The sequence below is a fragment of the Thalassophryne amazonica genome, chromosome 6 (assembly GCF_902500255.1).
Source record: "Thalassophryne amazonica chromosome 6, fThaAma1.1, whole genome shotgun sequence".
Classification (NCBI taxonomy): domain Eukaryota; kingdom Metazoa; phylum Chordata; class Actinopteri; order Batrachoidiformes; family Batrachoididae; genus Thalassophryne; species Thalassophryne amazonica.
Window position 1 is genome coordinate 123,965,619 of NC_047108.1, and position 21,862 is coordinate 123,987,480.

At 47.0% G+C, this 21,862-nt stretch overlaps 1 protein-coding gene across 1 annotated transcript in view; it reads right to left on the bottom strand.

The window, feature by feature from the left end:
- Positions 1-21,862, bottom strand: part of agrn (agrin) — a 945,905-nt gene that overhangs the window by 111,418 nt on the left and 812,625 nt on the right. The window lies entirely within an intron of this gene.

The following is a 21,862-nucleotide window of genomic DNA, read 5'->3' on the forward strand; positions in this document are numbered from 1 at the left end:
TGAGAAAGCTAATTAGCTTTATACAGACTGCTAATGATGACGGCGCGCACCGTAGAGGAAGAGAGGGAGAGAAAAGTCTTCTGCACACAGCAAGGAATTGGGCACAAATCTGAACTCTGGAGCAACACAGCTGCACACGGTGTGTCATCTCTGATGAGGTAGTAGGTCCACTAAAGATATGTCTCAAATAGCTCAAACTTGCCACAAATAGCTGGAAACAATCATACATCCAGCGGTGGCGCAGGTATCCTAAAAGTTAGCTTCAGTAAAAATGTTTAGCTGAAGCTTCTGCTAACTGGTAACTTTTTAATATAATATTAATTATTATCAATTAATTATTAATATTAATTTAGTTATGTGGAGAAGCAGACCTGTAATTAATTACATTCGGATATGAGGACGTTGTCAGCAAGTGTCCGCCTGTGTCTGTTAGCACATCGTCCAGCCAACATTCATTCAATCATTTTCTATATCTGCTTACCTCCAATCAATTGCAGACAGGAAGGCGCTGGGGAGGGTTGTGAGGGCAGCAGAGAGATTATTAGGGTCAGGCTGCCAACCATTGGTGAACTGGCAGAACAGCGCTGCTCATCCAGGGCAAGAAGGATAATTAGATAAACATCGCTTTAACAAATTATTTTCCCTCCTGTCCTCAGGTAGACAGCACCATACCCTGAGGATTCAGGAACAGCAGATTCAGGGACAGATTTTACCCAACTGCCACAAGCCAGTTAAATCCAAATCAATAGAAACAACTGTGCAACATAGAAGGATGAAACAAATGTGCCTTACGGGACATGGGGTGGATTTATGGAATAATCTAACTGAGGACATCAAAGTATGTACTACAGTACATCAATTCAAAAGAAATGTAAAACTCAAAATATAAAAAAAATATGAAACTGAATAACATAATTCTTAGTATACATACAGGTGTGCATGTTTGTGGATCTAAACTGTTATATTATTTGGGCATGACGAACGTATGGGAAATATGAATGCACACGAGTTGCCCATGATACATGTGTGTGGGGGAAAAAAAAAATTAATATATCATCAAGTTTAATCGAATATAGGTAAATGTGCGTGCATGCATGCATGGGCTGGGTGCCCATGGGTGCATGTATGTGGGTTAAAAGTGTTATACTGTCAAATCTCATTGAATCTAGTGTGTGTATTGGTGTATGCAAGGGTATTTGTGTATAGAGGTAGTGTATTTATGTAAATACATGTTGATATGTAAAATGCAAGGTGTGTGTTTATATAGGTATATATGATCTCAAAAATTTTTTATTTATTCTTGTCTGCGTAGTCGAAAATAAAACATGTGAAAGGGGGTAGAAAATATAAGTTTTACTTCATTCTACTCCCTTTGAGTAATGTACGGATTTTCAAAGATGAATGTGCGCAATGTATAAATGTTTTTAACTTGCTCAATAAAGTATTCATCAGAATGTAGGCTATAGAATACACAAAAGAATCTAGTAGCAACTTTATCCTTGTAGCATCTTCATATGTGTAATAACCGGGTTCTTATTTATTTTTGTTGTATGCTGTGTATATACAAATATAGAGACAGTTATCAATAGTTTTGTTTCAAACCCAATTTATTACTATCACACACCTTTGACTTTTATTCTGTGCTTTTATTCTGTGTTTTTATTGATTTGTGCAGTGCATCGATATTTAGTTCTGTGACAGCATCTGTGCTAACCACTATAGCTCCGTGCTGGTCAACATTCACTACTAAATATCAGTTTAACCCCTTAACGCCCGAATTTATATAGCTGTATATAAAAAAATGTTTTGTGTGTGTTTTTGCCTTTAAGTAGATGGTAAATAATGTTGAGATTATTAATTTCACTTTGCAAAAAAACTAGATAGTAATATTGGGTATTCTGGTAATGACTTTATGTTATAATAATAATGATGGTATGAAGAACCTCCATGACCAGTGAAAGATCAAGGACCGAGACGTCGCCCGGTATGGCTTAGCCGGGCTCCTACCCTGGAGCCAGGCCTGGGGTTGGGGCTCGGGCGCGAGCGCCTGGGGGTCGGGCCTTAGCCCATGGGGCCCGGCCGGGCTCAGCCTGAAGGAGAAACGTGGGGCCCGCCCTCCTGTGGGTTCACCACCTGCAGAGGGGGCCATGGGGGGCGGGTGCAGAGAGGATTGGGTGGCGGTCGAGGGCAGGTGGCCCGGCGGCCCAGTCCATGCTCACAGCCCCTGGCTGTTGGGACGTGGAATGTCACCTCACTGGGGGGCAAGGAGCCTGAGCTTGTGCGGGAGGTTGAGAGATACCGACTAGAGATAGTCAGGCTCACCTCCACGCACAGCATGGGCTCTGGTACCCAACTCCTGGAGAGGGGCTGGACGCTTCATTTTTCTGGCGTTGCCCACGGGAAGAGGCGGAGAGCTGGGGTTGCATTGCTTATTCCTCCCCAGCTCAGTCGCCATGTGTTGAGAGGGGTTTAAATCAGAAGTGCCTGACTCCGTGGTATAACTCACAAACTCGCAGCTTAAAGCAGATAGGCCCGGTAAGTTGGAGAGGAATGGCGTCTCACTAATTTAGGAAGATCTTCACTTAGCCTGGAAAAAGAGTCTGTTGCTCTATAAAAAAGCCCTCCGTAAAGCTAGGACATCTTACTACTCATCACTATTGAAGAAATAAGAACAACCCAGTTTCTTTTTCAGCACTATAGCCAGGCTGACAAGAGTCAGAGCTCTATTGAGCCGAGTATTCCTTTAACTTTAACTAGTAATGACTTCATGACTTTCTTTGCTATAAAATTTTAACTATTAGAGAAAAAATTACTCATAACCATCCCAAAGACGTGTCGTTATCTTTGGCTGCTTTCAGTGATGCCGGTATTTGGTTATACTCTTTCTCTCAGATTGTTCTGTCTGAGTTATTTTCATTAGTTACTTCATCCAAACCATCAACATGTCTATTAGACCCCATTCCTACCAGGCTGCTCAAGGAAGCCCTACCATTATTTAATGCTTCGATCTTAAATATGATCAATCTATCTTTATTAGTTGGCTATGTACCACAGGCTTTTAAGGTGGCAGTAATTAACCATTACTTAAAAAGCCATCACTTGACCCAGCTATCTAGCTAATTATAGGCCAATCTCCAACCTTTCTTTTCTCTCAAAAATTCTTGAAAGGGTAGTTGTAAAACAGCTAACTGATCATCTGCAGAGGAATGGTCTATTTGAAGAGTTTCAGTCAGGTTTTAGAATTCATCATAGTACAGAAACAGCATTAGTGAAGGTTACAAATGATCTTCTTATGGCCTCAGACAGTGGACTCATCTCTGTGCTTGTTTTGTTAGACCTCAGTGCTGCTTTTGATACTGTTGACCATAAAATTTTATTACAGAGATTAGAGCATGCAATAGGTATTAAAGGCACTGTGCTGCGGTGGTTTGAATCATATTTATCTAATAGATTACAATTTGTTCATGTAAATGGGGAATCTTCTTCACAGACTAAGGTTAATTATGGAGTTCCACAAGGTTCTGTGCTAGGACCAATTTTATTCACTTTATACATGCTTCCCTTAGGCAGTATTATTAGACGGCATTGCTTAAATTTTCATTGTTACGCAGATGATACCCAGCTTTATCTATCCATGAAGCCAGAGGACACACACCAATTAGCTAAACTGCAGGATTGTCTTACAGACATAAAGACATGGATGACCTCTAATTTCCTGCTTTTAAACTCAGATAAAACTGAAGTTATTGTTCTTGGCCCCACAAATCTTAGAAACATGGTGTCTAACCAGATCCTTACTCTGGATGGCATTACCCTGACCTCTAGTAATACTGTGAGAAATCTTGGAGTCATTTTTGATCAGGATATGTCATTCAAAGCGCATATTAAACAAATATGTAGGACTGCTTTTTTGCATTTACGCAATATCTCTAAAATCAGAAAGGTCTTGTCTCAGAGTGATGCTGAAAAACTAATTCATGCATTTATTTCCTCTAGGCTGGACTATTGTAATTCATTATTATCAGGTTGTCCTAAAAGTTCCCTAAAAAGCCTTCAGTTAATTCAAAATGCTGCAGCTAGAGTGCTGACGGGGACTAGAAGGAGAGAGCATATCTCACCCATATTGGCCTCTCTTCATTGGCTTCCTGTTAATTCTAGAATAGAATTTAAAATTCTTCTTCTTACTTATAAGGTTTTGAATAATCAGGTCCCATCTTATCTTAGGGACCTCGTAGTACCATATCACCCCAATAGAGCACTTCGCTCTCAGACTGCAGGCTTACTTGTAGTTCCTAGGGTTTGTAAGAGTAGAATGGGAGGCACAGCCTTCAGCTTTCAGGCTCCTCTCCTGTGGAACCAGCTCCCAATTCAGATCAGGGAGACAGACACCCTCTCTACTTTTAAGATTAGGCTTAAAACTTTCCTTTTTGCTAAAGCTTATAGTTAGGGCTGGATCAGGTGACCCTGAACCATCCCTTAGTTATGCTGCTATAGACGTAGACTGCTGGGGGGTTCCCATGATGCACTGTTTCTTTCTCTTTTTGCTCTGTATGCACCACTCTGCATTTAATCATTAGTGATCGATCTCTGCTCCCCTCCACAGCATGTCTTTTTCCTGGTTCTCTCCCTCAGCCCCAACCAGTCCCAGCAGAAGACTGCCCCTCCCTGAGCCTGGTTCTGCTGGAGGTTTCTTCCTGTTAAAAGGGAGTTTTTCCTTCCCACTGTAGCCAAGTGCTTGCTCACAGGGGGTCGTTTTGACCGTTGGGGTTTTACATCATTATTGTATGGCCTTGCCTTACAATATAAAGCGCCTTGGGGCAACTGTTTGTTGTGATTTGGCGCTATATAAAAAAAAAAATTGATTGAAATTGATTGATTGATTTCCTCTAGGCTGGACTACTGTAATTCATTATTATCAGGTTGTCCTAAAAGTTCCCTGAAAAGCCTTCAGTTAATTCAAAATGCTGCAGCTAGAGTACTGACGGGGACTAGAAGGAGAGAGCATATCTCACCCATATTGGCTTCTCTTCATTGGCTTCCTGTTAATTCTAGAATAGAATTTAAAATTCTTCTTCTTACTTATAAGGTTTTGAATAATCAGGTCCCATCTTATCTTAGGGACCTCATAGTACCATATCACCCCAATAGAGCGCTTCGCTCTCAGACTGCAGGCTTACTTGTAGTTCCTAGGGTTTGTAAGAGTAGAATGGGAGGCAGAGCCTTCAGCTTTCAGGCTCCTCTCCTGTGGAACCAGCTCCCAATTCGGATCAGGGAGACAGACACCCTCTCTACTTTAAGATTAGGCTTAAAACTTTCCTTTTTGCTAAAGCTTATAGTTAGGGCTGGATCGGGTGACCCTGAACCATCCCTTAGTTATGCTGCTATAGACTTAGACTGCTGGGGGGTTCCCATGATGCACTGAGTGTTTCTTTCTCTTTTGCTCTGTATGCACCACTCTGCATTTAATCATTAGTTATTGATCTCTGCTCCCCTCCACAGCATGTCTTTTTCCTGGTTCTCTCCCTCAGCCCCAACCAGTCCCAGCAGAAGACTGCCCCTCCCTGAGCCTGGTTCTGCTGGAGGTTTCTTCCTGTTAAAAGGGAGTTTTTCCTTCCCATTGTTGCCAAGTGCTTGCTCACAGGGGGTCGTTTGACCGTTGGGGTTTTACGTAATTATTGTATGGCCTTGCCTTACAATATAAAGCGCTTTGGGGCAACTGTTTGTTGTGATTTGGCGCTATATAAATAAAATTGATTATTGATTATTGTTGGAATTCACTCCGGTAAACGAGAGGGTCGCGTCCCTATGCCTTCGGGTAGGGGACAGGTCTCTCACCGTTGTCTCGGCCTATGGGCCAAGCAGCAGTGCAGAGTACCCGACCTTCCTGGAGTCCCTGGGAGGGGTACTAGATAGCGCTCCGAATGGGGACTCCATTGTTCTCCTGGGGGATTTCACGCCCACGTGGGCGGCGACAGTGAGACCTGGAGGGAGGTGATCGGGAAGCACGGCCTCCCCGATCTGAACCCGAGTGGTGTTCAGTTGTTGGACTTCTGTGCTAGTCACAGTTTGTCCATCACGAACGCCATGTTCGAGCACAAGGGTGTCCATAAGTGCACGTGGCACCAGGACACCCTGAGCCGGAGGTCAATGATCGACTTTGTAGTCGGAAGCAGCTCTCCACCGGCACTGTTTACGGTGCAGGTGGGAAGCTGTTCACCCTGACTGGGGATGTTGGTTGGGCGGTGGTAGAAGTACTTCGAGGATCTCCTCAATCCCATCGTCACGTCTTCCGAAGAGGAGGCAGAGACTGGGGACCCAGAGGTGGACTCATCCATTACCCAGGCAGAAGTCACCGAGGTGGTTAGAAAGCTCCTCGGTGGCAAGGCTCCTGGGGTGGATGAAATCCGTTCTGAGTACCTTAAGTCTCTGGATGTTGTGGGACTGTCTTGGCTGACACGCCTCTGCAACATCGCGTGGCGATCGGGGACAGTGCCTCTGGATTGGCAGACCGGGGTGGTGGTCCCTCTGTTTAAGAAGGGGGACCGAAGGGTGTGTACCAACTATAGGGGGATCACACTCCTCAGCCTCCCTGGTAAGGTCTATTCCAGAGTACTGGAGAGGAGAATTGCGGACGATGTGGTTCTGTTGGCTTCATCAAATCAGGACCTTCAGTGTGCACTGGAGCGGTTTTCAGCCGAGTGTGAGGCGTCCGGGATGAAAATCAGCACCTCCAAATCTGAGGCCATGGTTCTCTTTTTTTTTTTTTTTGCAAATTTATTGAAAACAAAAAACTAAGACCGGAAAAAGGTGCTTTGCCCTCTTCAGGTCGGTGGAGTGTCCTTGCCTCAAGTGGAGGAGTTTAAGTATCTCAGGGTGTTGTTCACGAGTGAGGGACGGCTGGAGCGTGAGATCGATAGACGGATCGGTGCAGCATCTGCAGTGATGCGGTCGCTGTATCGGACCGTCGTGGTGAAGAGAGAGCTGAGTAGGGGGGCAAAGATCTCGATTTACCGATTGATCTACGTTCCGATCCTCACCTATGGTCATGAGATTTGGCTCATGACCGAAAGAACGAGATTGCGGGTACAAGCGGCCGAGATGAGTTTCCTCCACAGGGTGGCTGGGCGCTCTCTTAGAGATAGGGTGAGGAGCTCGGTCACTCGGGAGGAGCTCGGAGTCGAGCCGCTGCTCCTCCACGTCGAAAGGAGTCAGTTGAGGTGTCTCGGGCATCTTTTCCGGATGCCCCCTGGACGCCTCGCGGGAGAGGTGTTCCGGGCATGTCCCATTGGGAGGAGGCCCCCGGGGAAGACCCAGGACACGCTGGAAGGACTACATCTCTCGGCTGGCTTGGGAACGCCTTGGGGTTCCCCCGGAGGAGCTGGGGGAGGTGTGTGTGGATCGGGAGGTCCGGGCGGCTTTGTTTGAGCTGCTGCCCCCGCGACCTGACTCTGGATAAAGCGGAAGAAAATGGATGGATGGATGGATGATGGTATGTTGCAAATTTGCGACAAGGGGCATACAGGTCAATTTGGTAAGTTGCATATTTGAGTCAGAGATTGTAGCATATATGCGACGATAGGCGTTAAGGGGTTAATAGTATACAAATCATGAATGTTTGAGTGCAACAGCAAGAGCGGACAGCGTGGTGGCCAAACGGCTAGCATGCTTGTTTGCAGAACAGAACGTTCCTGGTTCAAAACCACCCCGCCCATTGTCCATGTAATGCGGAGAGGCGTCAGGAAGGAAATGTGATGTAAAACCTGTGTGCATATCCACCTCAGATCTGCTGTGGCAACCCAGAGTGAAGAAGTGAGAAGATGAAGGAACTTACTTACATGAGTGAAACAGTAAGAATACTTTCATTTGTCAGGATAAAGAAGATACCATTCAAGGAGATATCAGTCGAGTTGAATGGTATCATCCATATATCAATGAATAAAAATATTCTTTCCATTGTTCAAATGAAAAACATGCACTATTTCTTTTATATTACACCTAAATAGACTGATATAGACAGATAGCTTGATTGATTTTTATTGATATTTTACGTAAAATTAGAGAGGTGTTTTTTTTCCCAGAGCAGGAATCGGAGGGCGATGGGACCCCACTGAGCAGAGCGACAGCCTGAGGAGCTTAGGAGTGTGTGTGGAAATGCAGTGAAAAATTGCAAGCAAAACAAAAATAGCATACATAGTACAAGCAAGAGAGTGGCTATACGCCCAACCATTGGGTCAATAAAGTAAATTCATGAGCATATACGCCCAACCACAACCGACCAATGAGCGCGCTTGTAAGCTCACTTCCGGTTTCAATGCGGGAGGGAAAAAAGGCGGATATTTTCTCGCCGGCTGTGGGAGGGTTCGCAGTCCACGGAGGAGCTGTGATCTAAAGTGGTTCTGTTTGGCTCATCACACCCAGGGAACTGTGTCAAACTAACACCATCTTACAGCCAACAAGCAGCATTTTGTTCAAAAACTGTTTCATCGTCGTTAACAGGCTTCCGTACAAAATGCTTATGAAGTTTGTCTGTTTTCATCCATTGCGGTGTTTTGGCAGTAATTAAAGACGGCACCGTTAAATGTGTCAAACATACGCCAAAAAGTCATGTAAAAAACATAGTTTCGATGCACAAAATGTTTCAAATACACGATCACGGTTGGGCGAATAAGATAAGACATTATATTTATCTGCCCAGCGGTTGGGCGTATAGCCTTTGCCTACAAGCAATACATGTGAACACAAAGCAAAATGCAGAAAGCAGAATTAAATAGGGAATGGAATGCGAATTTTACTTTTTTCATTATTACTGAAGCAATTGCCCTTGTAATCTGCTGGCTATTTATGATTTTTAAAATTAGGAACTGGCCCACCACTTAGATTTTAGGCCAATTTTAATACACATCTTCCTGCACATCTTAATACATGATGTGCTTCTGCTGCAGTTTACGCAGGTCAAACCACAAATTTACTGGACAAAATGTGGAGTTTCTCTCTTTCACTCTGTTCAAATTGAAAGCACATTGATCAATAAGTCACCAGAGGTTCAAGAATTGGAAAGTGCTTCGTGACCAAGTAAAGTTAAATGTTAGATGGAGGTTCACTCTTAATGCCGGAGAAAAGTTGGTCAAGCTGAACTTTTCCCCCGTCACCATCTGCTCAGAATCAGCAGAAATAAACAAAGCAAGCTTGGAGGTTTGCTAAAAGCTTCCTTGAAGTTTACAGAAGTTCTGATGTAGTTCTACATCTGCCCTGTTGTGACACTGTGTTCTTCTTTACTATTATTTCTGGGATATGCACTGCAGATTTGTGTTGCCTTCTAAAATGAAACAGATACCTGAACAACTGAACAACATCTCAACACGAATCCTCGAACATTAAGAGGGGAAATTACAAGGTCTCACAAAGTGAGCAGGAGCACACATGAAACCTTGAACCACTTAACCACTAATGCGTTAGTACAAGTACTAGCTCATGATGTGAATTTCATCAGTTAACCACATGTTGTGTTTAAGAATGGCCAGTCTGAAGCAGGAATAGCTTCAATGCACTTGACCTCAGGGCCGACTCCACGTCACAAGCTCAGTGGAAAGAAGGTAGTTTATAAACTCCCACAACCTATCTATATCCTATTCATCACATGTCCAATATACAAATACTCTAAGATCCCCATCCAGACTAGGGTTGGCAATCCAGTTTGAGCGGGGATTCAAACCAAATCCAGATAGGTTTTTTTTTCTTTCCAAATGTGAATGGCGCAAATCGGATTTAAGCTGGATTGTTTTCCATCTGGCTCAATCACTTCTCAGAGAAGGGTTGAGCCGGATATGAGGGGGATTCACAGAGGTCTGAATGCAAATGTGGCTCAGGGATTATGACATCATACTTCCTCACTGCGTTTGCGCGCCCACGGCGTCCTCTGCACTGTGGCAGTGTTAGGTGCGGCTGCAATGGTGAGGACAGCAAACAATTGGCGGGAAGGTGTCTGCAACACCTTCTCGCCAATAAAATCTACCAAGTGTGTTCCCTTCCATGTGTCACACAAACCTGCGTTGTCATGTCCCGATCCACAACTGCGATCTCACTTCCAAACATCTCTTTAGGCTTGAGCCAGACTGATTTTAGACACGTGTGCAGGATGAGCCTGATTTGAAAAACAGGTCTGAATGCTATTTGGCTACAAAGCATTCTAGATGGAATCTGGCTGAAGCTGGACTCTGCGAACCAAAGTCTGAATGGTGCCAAATTCAGGGGTTGGGCATGAAGGGTCAAGACAGTACAGGTCTTCCTTCATACAGATCACCTCAGCAGGTCATTTCACAGATGATGAGGACCATCAGTCTAGGGAAGGAGCGTGTCAGTAAAAAACACCCGCTGAGACAACCAGTTGTAAGAAAGACCACTGTTGCCCTTCGTGACATGCTGTTGCTCACCACTGCCCCAAAATAGAAAAATACATCAAGTGTTCTCCAGCTTAATGCAGCCAAGTCACTGAATCAACAGCCTGAACCCTGTGGCACGGAGGGGCCACCAGCCTACAGGTTCTCACCTCAAATACAAACAACAGGTAATTTCACTGATTCTTGAAATTTTTACTCAACGGTAGTAATTCACTGTCAGATCTGTCGCTGTCTTAGAACAAAACCCTGCACACTGTTGGCAGAGCACTGAGAGAACCTTCAAATTCAAGCTCCCCTTGCAGTTAGTAGTTAAGTACTGAAGTAGACCAAGAGGTCTGGTTTTCATCACTACATTGTCATGATTTACACTATCATAGGGTAAAAGCACTGAGGAAAGTAGGCCATTCGATATTATCAGAAAACCCTTGAGGAAAGTCCTTGACGCTGAATATCAGAGCAGCAAGCTGCACCGGTGGAACAGAATAGAAATGGAAGTCACAGCTCAGAGTAACGTACGCACTCAGACACTTTGTACAACTAATTCACCTTCGGACTTCTGATGAGTAGACTCTAAGCTACCTGTCTTTTTGCAGCCCTCAGAGGGTTCAGCCGCCTGGCTGTCGCCTTATCTGGGAGCTTCTGTCTGGGGTTGACACTGCGGCTGACTGACGCGCCCATTAATCACCACGGGCAGGTAGGAGTGATGTGATTAGTCATCTCATTGATTCCAGTGGTGGTGGTGGTGGTAGGGGGCAGTGTTTTGGAATGGGAGACATTCTCACTCACATGGCATTGATTTCGGTTGACCTCAATTTATTTTAATCACCTGCTAACTGGATCTTGAAAGGAGGCTATTCCTATTTGTTTCTGTTCTAAGCCTTTACATTTGCAGTTGAAAAGTGAACCCAACATGGAAGTACCAAAACCTGCTGTTCCTTAAATAGTTTTCCTGTACAGAGGTGGGGTTGAATTTCTATACAAGTCATCAGTTGAAGCCACAGTGTTATGAAATTAGGCGCAAAGCTGCCTTGAGTGACAACTTGTGTGTCAGGTCTAGTGCCCTGCTAGCAAACAGTGGCTGCTAACTGGTATCTGACTGTGTTCATCATTTCTGAGTATTTTATTACATATATGGCTTGTTGTGTGGCTAATTGTGCTGTCAGACCATCTAAGAAATCAGTCCTCTGGTGTTTCAGCTGAGTGAAATTTTAGTGTTATTTAATTTGTGTGTTTGCACTAATTGACAGGTATTGACAGCTTGGTGAAGGAACCTAAACCGATACTGCCACTGTTCATAGTTTTTAACACCTGCACCCAGGTCACCCATTAAAAGACCTGCCGAACAATCTGTAAAAATACATGTTTATCATCTGAATTCATTTGATCTAGCCCGTTAGCCTTGGCTAGCTTGATATCTTTTGAGATACATTCATGCTCACAGTTTACATACCCTGGCAGAATTTCGATTTATTGGTCATTTCTCAGCAGCTCAGCAGCTCTCTCAGCAACTCTTTGCTTGAGCTGCTGCCCCCGCGACCCGACTCCGGATAAAGCGGAAGAAAATGGATGAATGGATGGTCATTTCTCAGAGAATATGAACGATAACACAAAAAGCATTTTCACTCATGGTTAGCGGTTGTGTCAAGCCATTTTTTTGTCAAACAACGGTGTTTACCCTTTTTAAACCATAATGACAACATGTCATTGGTGTTAAAAGGGGAAATACACGGTATTAAGAACTGGGGTATGTAAACCTTTGATCAGGGTCATTTGGGTAGTATCTGTTGTCATTATGATTTAAAAATAGTAAACACTTTGACAATAAATGGGTTCATACAACTACTAACCATTAGTGAAAAAATGTTTTTGTGTTATTAATATTCTATAAAAAATGGTAAAAACAAATAAACAAACAAAATTCCACCACTGTATGTTAACTTATGAGCACAACTGTAGATGAGCATGTTCAGGCTTCATTCTTCCTGACCAAGTGATGGCGGGCTTATTCACGCTCCACCCCTTTACCAATTTACGGGTTGGCTGGGAGTTATGTGAGGTCAAAAACTGCCAAGATGGCAATAGAAGAAGAAGCTTTATTGTCATTGTACAAAAAATAAATTGAAATTCTCTTTGGCAGCATCTCTTTTACCAGCTACAATGTCACAAGCATAAAGAGAGAAAAACTTGTTTTTAAAGGTAACTTAAGTAATAAATATTAAGTGTAGTTAAATATGTTATATATAAATAGTCTGTATTAATCTAGTGCAAAGAACAGTTGTGTGCAATAGTCTATTTATTGGACTGGGAGGTAGTAGTAAATGTGTGTGTGTGTGGGGGGGGGGTCATGGGGCCAGAGGGAAGGCTGGTGAAAAGACAGAGTCCTGGGTGGGCGAGGTCGTCCCGGATCTTTGTCGCCCGTTGGAGGAGACTGCGCGAGTAGCTCTCCTCTAGGTGTGGGCGTGGAGAGCCAATGAGCAGTCTTGATGACCCGCTGCAATTGTTTCTTCCTGGATACAGTGCAGCTGACATAACACTCTGTACATCCATAGGTCAGGACACTCTCTATTATGCAGCGATAAAAGTTTTCCAGCAGAGGTGGAGGGAGTTTGTTTCTCCTCAGTGTTCTCAGGAAAAAGAGAGGATGCTGGGCCTTTTTAATAACGTTGGTGGTGTTCACAGTCCAACCAAGGTCCTCTGAGATGTACAGTTCGAGAAACTTGAAGTTTGTGACCCCCTCAACTTCTTCCCCATTGATGCTCAGGCCTCAGTGCCGTGTGGCCCTTGACTTCTGGAATTCAATGATAATTTCATTTGTCTTCTTGATGTTGAAGTTGAGGGTCTTGTCAAAGCACCAGGCTGCCAGTGCTTGAACCTCCTCCCTGTGCGGTGCCTCGTCATTGTTGTTGGCCAGCTAAACAATGGTTGTATCATCTGCAAATTTGATGAGGGTGTCGGAGCCATGGGTGGTGGCGCAATCATTGGTGTACAGCGTGTACAAGAGAGGATTCAGAACACAGCCCTGAGGAACACCAGTACTGAGGAGGATGGTAGAGGATGTGGAGGTGCTCATCCTGATGTGCTGGAATCTGTTAGCCACGAAGTCCTTGATCCACAGACATTTGCAGTGTCTGCAGTCACTTGGCCGGGGCTGATGGAATTAAATGCCAAGCTAAAATCAGCAAACAGCATCCTGATGTGTGTTTGGGGGCTTTCGATGTGGCTGAGAATGGTATGAAGGGTGATGGAGATGGCGTTGTCTGTGGATGTGTTGGACCTATAGGCAAACTGGTATTGTCAAAGTCGGGTGGGATATGGGCCTTGACATGCTGAAACACCAGTCTCTCCATGCATTTCATAATCACCGGTGTCAGGGCAACAGGCCGGTAATCATTTAACGGCCCGGTCACAAGGCACACAGCGTTAGCTGAATGAAAGAAACAAAGTCACAAAGCCACAAATCGCTGAGAAAAAGTGGATGAATGAGCGGGCACTTCTCCTATCACTGAAAAGCCTGCGAGTGCAGAGCGCATAAAACTAACAAAAGAAAAACAAATCGAACGGCGACCTTGATCTTTAAACAAAATCAAAACAAAACATTCATGATGACGTAACTTGAAAGCGGGTATCAGACCGAGCGCCAGCCTGTGATCAATACTGCAGCCAATGTGCGCTCTCCACAGCACCTGCAGGCACACCTGCCATTGGTGGCTGCAACGTTCCAACCACAGACGGCATGCAAACATGTGTAAATAGTTAAAGTACTTGATCAAATGTCCTTGCCGCTATTGTTTCTGTATGGAAATGTTGCTTTTCATCCCACACATGGACGAGTCACGTTCAGCTCGTCAGATCTTTAGTTATTGATCTTTAGTTATCAGATATCGCCAATGTTTGTGCAAGACGTCGGACTTGGGTGGTTGGATGAAGTTGGACAACAGTCAAATAGAATGCTGATGGTACGGGAACTACGCAAACAATGAGGAACTGTCAAGACAGAAAGAAAAATGGATTATGGACAAACTGAGGTTGTCGTCGGGAGTGAAAATTCTGACGAAGCTCCAGCTACAGGACCAAAGCTGGACGATAGTTAAACGATGTCTCTGAGTCAAGTCATGTCTCAAGTCAACGTTAGACCAGATTTCTTGTTTCATTTTGGCTTCAGTGTCCTTCGTTAGTGCCGTGTGACCGGGGCTTAACCCTGTGACGGCAGACGATTTGGACACAGGGATTATGGTGGCGGTTTTCAGGCAGGTAGGGGTCGTGGCTTGTTGCAGCAAATGGTTAAAGATGTTAGTGAACACTGCAGCAAGCTGATGGGCACATGATTTCAACACCCTCCCTGGCACTCTGTCCGGTCCTGGTGCTTTGCTGATATCGACGTTGTAGTACTTGATGTTGTTGGGTGGTGGGGGTGCTGGCCATGCTGGTGATGGTGTCAGCTGTGTGTCCTCTGCCTGTCTGCTGTCCTCTTCAAAGCAAGAGAAAAAGTTGTTGAGCTGGTCTGGGAGAGAAGTGTTGGTAAGTGAGGGGGTGTTGTGGCACTGTTTATAATCCGTAATGTTCTGGGTGCGTTTCCACGTGGAGCGGGGGTTGTTATCCCTGAATTTGGCTTCCTGTACTTTATTTTAGCCGGCTTGGTGCCTCCCTGTCTCTCGACCTCAGTGCTGAATCCCTGACATGGAGTAGTGGTCTGATATTGGTGTTAAAGCAGAGGTTTTTTTTGTTGGGGGAATATTTTCACCTGTTTTCTTGTTGTTACATTGTCCATGAAGAAACATGTACGACAGCACAGAGGACATGTGGAGCTCAATGTCTGGTTCCTCAAAGAGCTCCCGTATGGTGCCCACAAAACAGTCCTGCAAGACCAGAGGTGGCCTCCACTGGCCTGTACTGTGACCTACACCTGCCACCCCAAATAAGATCTTCATAAAACCTATGGCTGATGTCACTGAGAGTTTGTCCAGTATATATTGTCTGCCCCCCACCCCCTGCCCCCTAGGTTTATGTGTACCAAGGTGCACACGTTTCTTCTTCATCCTCATTTCGAAAACTAAACCACATTTGAGCACAGATGCACAAGTCAATTTCTGCAAACATCCATGACATGTCAAGCTACGAAGGTTTAGACTTCAGAATGTGGCACCAGTAGTGCTAATGATGAGGTTCAGAAGCAGCTGAGCTGTATGCAGCCTGTTTCCTCAGCCATGGCCCACCAAACATGTTTGAACACAACACCTGTGGGCGGACAGAAAGGAGTGGGAGAGGCGGAAGGCTGCGTCTTCACTGCCGTCTTCCCGCTAACAAGTGTAGCAGAGTCAATGTGGTGAACAGCCCGATGGGGCCAATCATCTACCTCAGTTCCACTGCAGCCCCTGCGCAAATGGGCTCAGTGCCCTCCCCTTCCCTTACTTCCTTTGATCTCCCTGTTCGATCCAGGTTGGAAATGTCACAGAAGGAAAAGAAAAGGAGAGTAAAGCAAAAAGCAAAAAAAAATGTGAAGGATGTTACTCACAATCCTCATCACAAAACCAACACCTGAAATCCAGAATGATTTCGGTAAGACTGTATTTACATCTGCCAAATACAAACAACTTGGTTTTGATCTGTTGATCTGTGAACATGTTGATTGTGACAAAAGCTATTCTCAGATCCAAAATGAGCTACGTGGGGTTGCGAAAATTTTGAAATTTCAAAGTTAGAAACATTCCATGGGATTTAGCAGGAATATATTGAAATTAACAAGATTAAACTGGAAATATGCAAAAATTGCAGGTTAGCCTATAACAGGGAACTGAAATGTAATTGAAAAAAAATATCTTGCCACATAATCTTGGTTGAAACAATCACACTTAATGCTAATTCAATTGAATTTCTAACCTGCACTGTGCATTCCTCAATCACATGCACACAGCACACTACTTACTGCATGGTGTTGAGGCCACACACTCTGCATATCATATGCATTCCTCCATCACATGCACAGATAATTTCTTGAACTACAGCAGGACTATTGCAGCCACGCTACTGCATTTGAACTGAGTCCATTAAGTTTTGATGATATTACCGGGGTAAGTATATTTGATCCATCGTTGTAACCCTATGGCCATATGCAGGGTCTGTGGGTCAGTAGGACAGGACTAGTAATATACAGCCAGGGGCTCAACTCCTTGTCTGAGCTTCACACTACCCGTGTATGTGTTTGGACAAAAAAACTTCATCTGCATTGCCCCAGTCCACCCATTGTAAATGGTTATGGGCCTTGGCTGGGGAAGTAACCTGCTATGGAGTGGCGTACCATCCAGTCCACAACAGTCATGCCGGCATAAATGCCAGCCCAGACTTGCAACAGGATTTATTTCTACTTCATACGTTGAAAGAAATCAGACATCTGATATCTGTTGTGGTCCAAACATACAAGTCAGAATTTCCTCGTCATTGTCTCATGACAAGTACTCGCTCACAGTTTTCTGTGGACAGAGAGAAAGATGATTGTTGCTGCACACCCCCAAGCTTAGGTCCTTCTGCTCCACCTGAAGTCATAATTAAGTCTTTGTGGACCTTTAACAAAGTATTTCCAAACCTATAGCTTTGCATCTTGTGAATTTCAAGTCAAAATCATGTAAATCCAAGTGTCAGATATAGTCAAGCTGTGTGTCACCGCATCCATCACACCACAGAACTGTCCCGTGTTGTGGATGGCAACCATGCATAACTACTGCTGGAAAGTAACCATCAATAATAATAATAATAACCTGTACTTAACAAGATAAAATCCCATTGAGATTGAGACCTTAATTGCAAGGGTGACCTGGCCAAGAACATTAATAACAAATAAAACACAATCATCTTGCTCATTGTGAGTTGTAACGATGTGTGGGAAAAACAGATTAGACTTTAAAGAAAAAAAATTAGAATTCAAAGAAAAAACATTAGAATTCAAAGAAAAAAAACAGATTAGAATGTAAAAAAAAAAAAAAAACAGAATAGAATTTAAAGACACAGGCATTGTGCAAATTAATTCCATTTGCGATCTCTTAAAACAGAGCAGAAGGCATTCAGAGAAGTTAACCCAGACAATTTCAGTTCAGATTGGAGGACATTCCAATCAAAAGGAGCAGAACAACTTGTTGTGAAAGTGTAGGAACACGGACCCACAACAGGGGGCGCAATGAACGGACAATGGAGAAGGTAAATAACAAGGTTTACTATTGTGAAACGAGCACAATAAATACAACAATCACAATTTGGGGTCGAATCCGCTGGTGTCGTGTGGGCAGGCTCGAAGGTAGGAGACGTCCGTCTCAGTCGAACCGGAACCACCCAGATCTCCTCTGCCACCGAACCCTGGAAATACTGGAACCGCCAAGTCCCGAATTCCCAGGTGGCCACTGCCTCCGCTCGTCGGATCCGGTACTGCTGGCGGGAGAGAGCAACAACACACAGGTGTGGATGCGACCGCACCCAGTAACGGAGAGGGGAGAAGCCGCCTCCACCTCTTGTCAAAGTACAGCAGGAAGGTGAGTACTTATCCAGGCAATGAAGCTATCAGTAGTCAACAGTCCTGAAAAGGTTTAACAAGTGTAGCTGGTTGTTCAGAATATAAGTGCAGAGAATATTACCTCAGTCTTAGGCGATATCTCGGCACTGAGGTGGAGACGCTGTCCTCCTGATATACCTCTGTGCTGAGTAGAACAGCTGTGTCTGGTGATGGGTGACAGCTGTCACCCAGGCTACTCCCATAAGGCGGCAGCGCCCTCTGGTGCCTGGAGCCCGCACTCCAGGCAGGGCGCCCTCTGGTGGTGGTGGGCCAGCAGTACCTCCTCTTCAGCGGCCCACACAACAGGACCCCCCCCTCAACGGGCGCCTCCTGGCGCACGACCGGGCTTGTCCGGATGGCGACGGTAGAAGTCGGCCAGGAGGGCCGGGTCCAGGATGAAACCCTTCTTCACCCAGGAGCGCTCCTCGGGTCCGTACCCCTCCCAGTCCACCAGATACTGAAAACCCCGGCCCATCCGACGGACATCAAGGAGCCGGCGGACAGTCCAAGCCGGTGCTCCGTCAATGATCCGGGCAGGAGGCGGCGCCGGACCCGGGGTGCAGAGGGGTGAGGTGTGAAGGGGCTTGATCCGGGAAACATGAAAAACTGGATGGATCCGCAGTGAGGCCGGAAGCTGGAGCCTCACTGCGGCGGGGTTGATGACCTTGAGGATCTTATACGGTCCGATGTACCGTTCTTGGAGTTTCGGTGAGTTGACCTGTAGAGGAATGTCCTTGGTGGACAACCAGACCTCCTGCCCAGGACGATACTTGGGGGCCGGGGCTCGCCGCCGGTCTGCATGTTTCTTCGCCCTCGTCCGGGCCTGCAACAAGGCAGAGCGGGCGGCACGCCACACCCGACGGCACTTCCGTAGGTGGGCCTGGACCGAGGGTACACCGACCTCTCCCTCAACCACCGGAAACAAGGGGGGCTGATACCCCAAGCACACCTCAAACGGGGAGAGGCCGGTGGCTGATGACACTTGGCTGTTGTGGGCGTACTCGATCCAGGCCAGGTGGGTACTCCAGGCCGTCGGGTGCGCGGCTGTCACACAGCGAAGTGTCTGCTCCAGTTCCTGATTCGCCCGCTCTGCCTGCCCGTTGGTCTGGGGGTGGTACCCAGACGAGAGGCTGACCGTGGCCCCCAGTTCCCGGCAGAAGCTCCTCCAGACGTGTGAGGTGAACTGGGGACCGCGATCGGAGACGATGTCTGATGGTATGCCATGCAGACGGACGACGTGGTGGACCAGGAGGTCCGCTGTCTCCTGGGCCGTTGGGAGCTTCGGGAGGGCCACGAAGTGGGCCGCCTTGGAGAAACGGTCCACTATCGTGAAGACGACGGTGTTTCCCTGGGACGGCGGGAGACCCGTGACGAAGTCCAGGCCGATGTGGGACCAGGGGCGATGAGGCACGGGCAGTGGCTGTAGCTGCCCTGAGGTCTTTCTGTGGTCGGCCTTGCCCCTGGCGCAGGTGGTACAGGCCTGGACGTAGTCCCGGACGTCGGCCTCCAGGGATGCCCACCAGAAGCGTTGCCGGACGACTGTCACGGTCCTTCGCACCCCTGGGTGACAGGAGAGCTTAGAACCGTGACAGAAGTCCAGGACTGCAGCCCTAGCCTCTGGTGGGACGTATAGTCTGTTCTTTGGTCCGTTTCCGGGGTCCGGGACACGGGTCAGGGCCTCCCGGACGGTCTTCTCCACGTCCCAGGTGAGGGTGGCCACGATAGCGGACTCCGGGATGATGGGATCCGGGGGATCCGACGGTTCCGTTTTGACTTCATCTTCGTGCACCCGGGACAATGCATCCGACCTCTGATTCTTGGTCCCGGGACGGTAGGTAATCCGGAAGTCAAAACGGCCAAAGAACAGTGACCAGCGGGCTTGCCTGGGGTTCAGCCGCTTGGCGGTCCTGATATACTCCAGGTTCCGATGGTCAGTGAAAACCGTGAATGGCACGGCTGTTCCCTCCAACAGATGTCTCCACTCTTCGAGGGCCTCTTTCACAGCAAGGAGTTCCCGATTGCCGACGTCATAGTTCCGTTCAGCAGGGGTCAACCTGCGAGAAAAATAGGCACACGGGTGAAGGACCTTATCGGTCTTCCCGCTCTGGGAGAGCACCGCTCCTATCCCTGAGTCCGAGGCATCCACTTCAACCACTAACTGGCGGCTAGGATCGGGCTGCACCAGAACTGGTGCAGACGAGAAGCGCCGTTTCAACTCCTTGAACGCGGCTTCGCACCGATCCGACCAGGTGAAGGGGACTTTTGGTGAGGTCAGGGCTGTCAGGGGGCTAACTACCTGACTATAGCCCTTGATGAACCTCCTGTAGAAATTAGCAAAACCGAGGAACTGTTGCAGCTTCCTACGGCTTGTAGGTTGGGGCCAATCTCTCACCGCCGCAACCTTGGCCGGATCAGGGGCGACGGAGTTAGAGGAGATTATAAACCCCAGGAAGGACAAAGAAGTGCGGTGGAATTCACACTTCTCGCCCTTCACAAACAGGCGGTTCTCCAACAACCGCTGCAGAACCTGACGGACATGCCGGACATGAGTCTCAGGATCCGGGGAAAAGATGAGTATATTGTCCAGATACACGAAGACGAACCGGTGCAGGAAGTCCCGCAGGACATCGTTTACCAACGCTTGGAAGGTCGCGGGAGCGTTAGTGAGACCGAACGGCATGACCAGGTACTCAAAATGGCCCAACGGGGTGTTAAATGCCGTCTTCCATTCGTCTCCCTTCCGGATCCGAACCAAATGATACGCATTCCTAAGATCAAGTTTGGTGAAGATATTGGCTCCATGCAAGGGGGTGAACACCGAATCCAACAGGGAGCGCAATGAACGGACAATGGAGAAGGTAAATAACAAGGTTTACTATTGTGAAACGAGCACAATAAATACAACAATCACAATTTGGGGTCGAATCCGCTGGTGTCGTGTGGGCAGGCTCGAAGGTAGGAGACGTCCGTCTCAGTCGAACCGGAACCACCCAGATCTCCTCTGCCACCGAACCCTGGAAATACTGGAACCGCCAAGTCCCGAATTCCCAGGTGGCCACTGCCTCCGCTCGTCGGATCCGGTACTGCTGGCGGGAGAGAGCAACAACACACAGGTGTGGATGCGACCGCACCCAGTAACGGAGAGGGGAGAAGCCGCCTCCACCTCTTGTCAAAGTACAGCAGGAAGGTGAGTACTTATCCAGGCAATGAAGCTATCAGTAGTCAACAGTCCTGAAAAGGTTTAACAAGTGTAGCTGGTTGTTCAGAATATAAGTGCAGAGAATATTACCTCAGTCTTAGGCGATATCTCGGCACTGAGGTGGAGACGCTGTCCTCCTGATATACCTCTGTGCTGAGTGGAACAGCTGTGTCTGGTGATGGGTGACAGCTGTCACCCAGGCTACTCCCATAAGGCGGCAGCGCCCTCTGGTGCCTGGAGCCCGCACTCCAGGCAGGGCGCCCTCTGGTGGTGGTGGGCCAGCAGTACCTCCTCTTCAGCGGCCCACACAACAGGACCCCCCCCTCAACGGGCGCCTCCTGGCGCACGACCGGGCTTGTCCGGATGGCGACGGTAGAAGTCGGCCAGGAGGGCCGGGTCCAGGATGAAACCCTTCTTCACCCAGGAGCGCTCCTCGGGTCCGTACCCCTCCCAGTCCACCAGATACTGAAAACCCCGGCCCATCCGACGGACATCAAGGAGCCGGCGGACAGTCCAAGCCGGTGCTCCGTCAATGATCCGGGCAGGAGGCGGCGCCGGACCCGGGGTGCAGAGGGGTGAGGTGTGAAGGGGCTTGATCCGGGAAACATGAAAAACTGGATGGATCCGCAGTGAGGCCGGAAGCTGGAGCCTCACTGCGGCGGGGTTGATGACCTTGAGGATCTTATACGGTCCGATGTACCGTTCTTGGAGTTTCGGTGAGTTGACCTG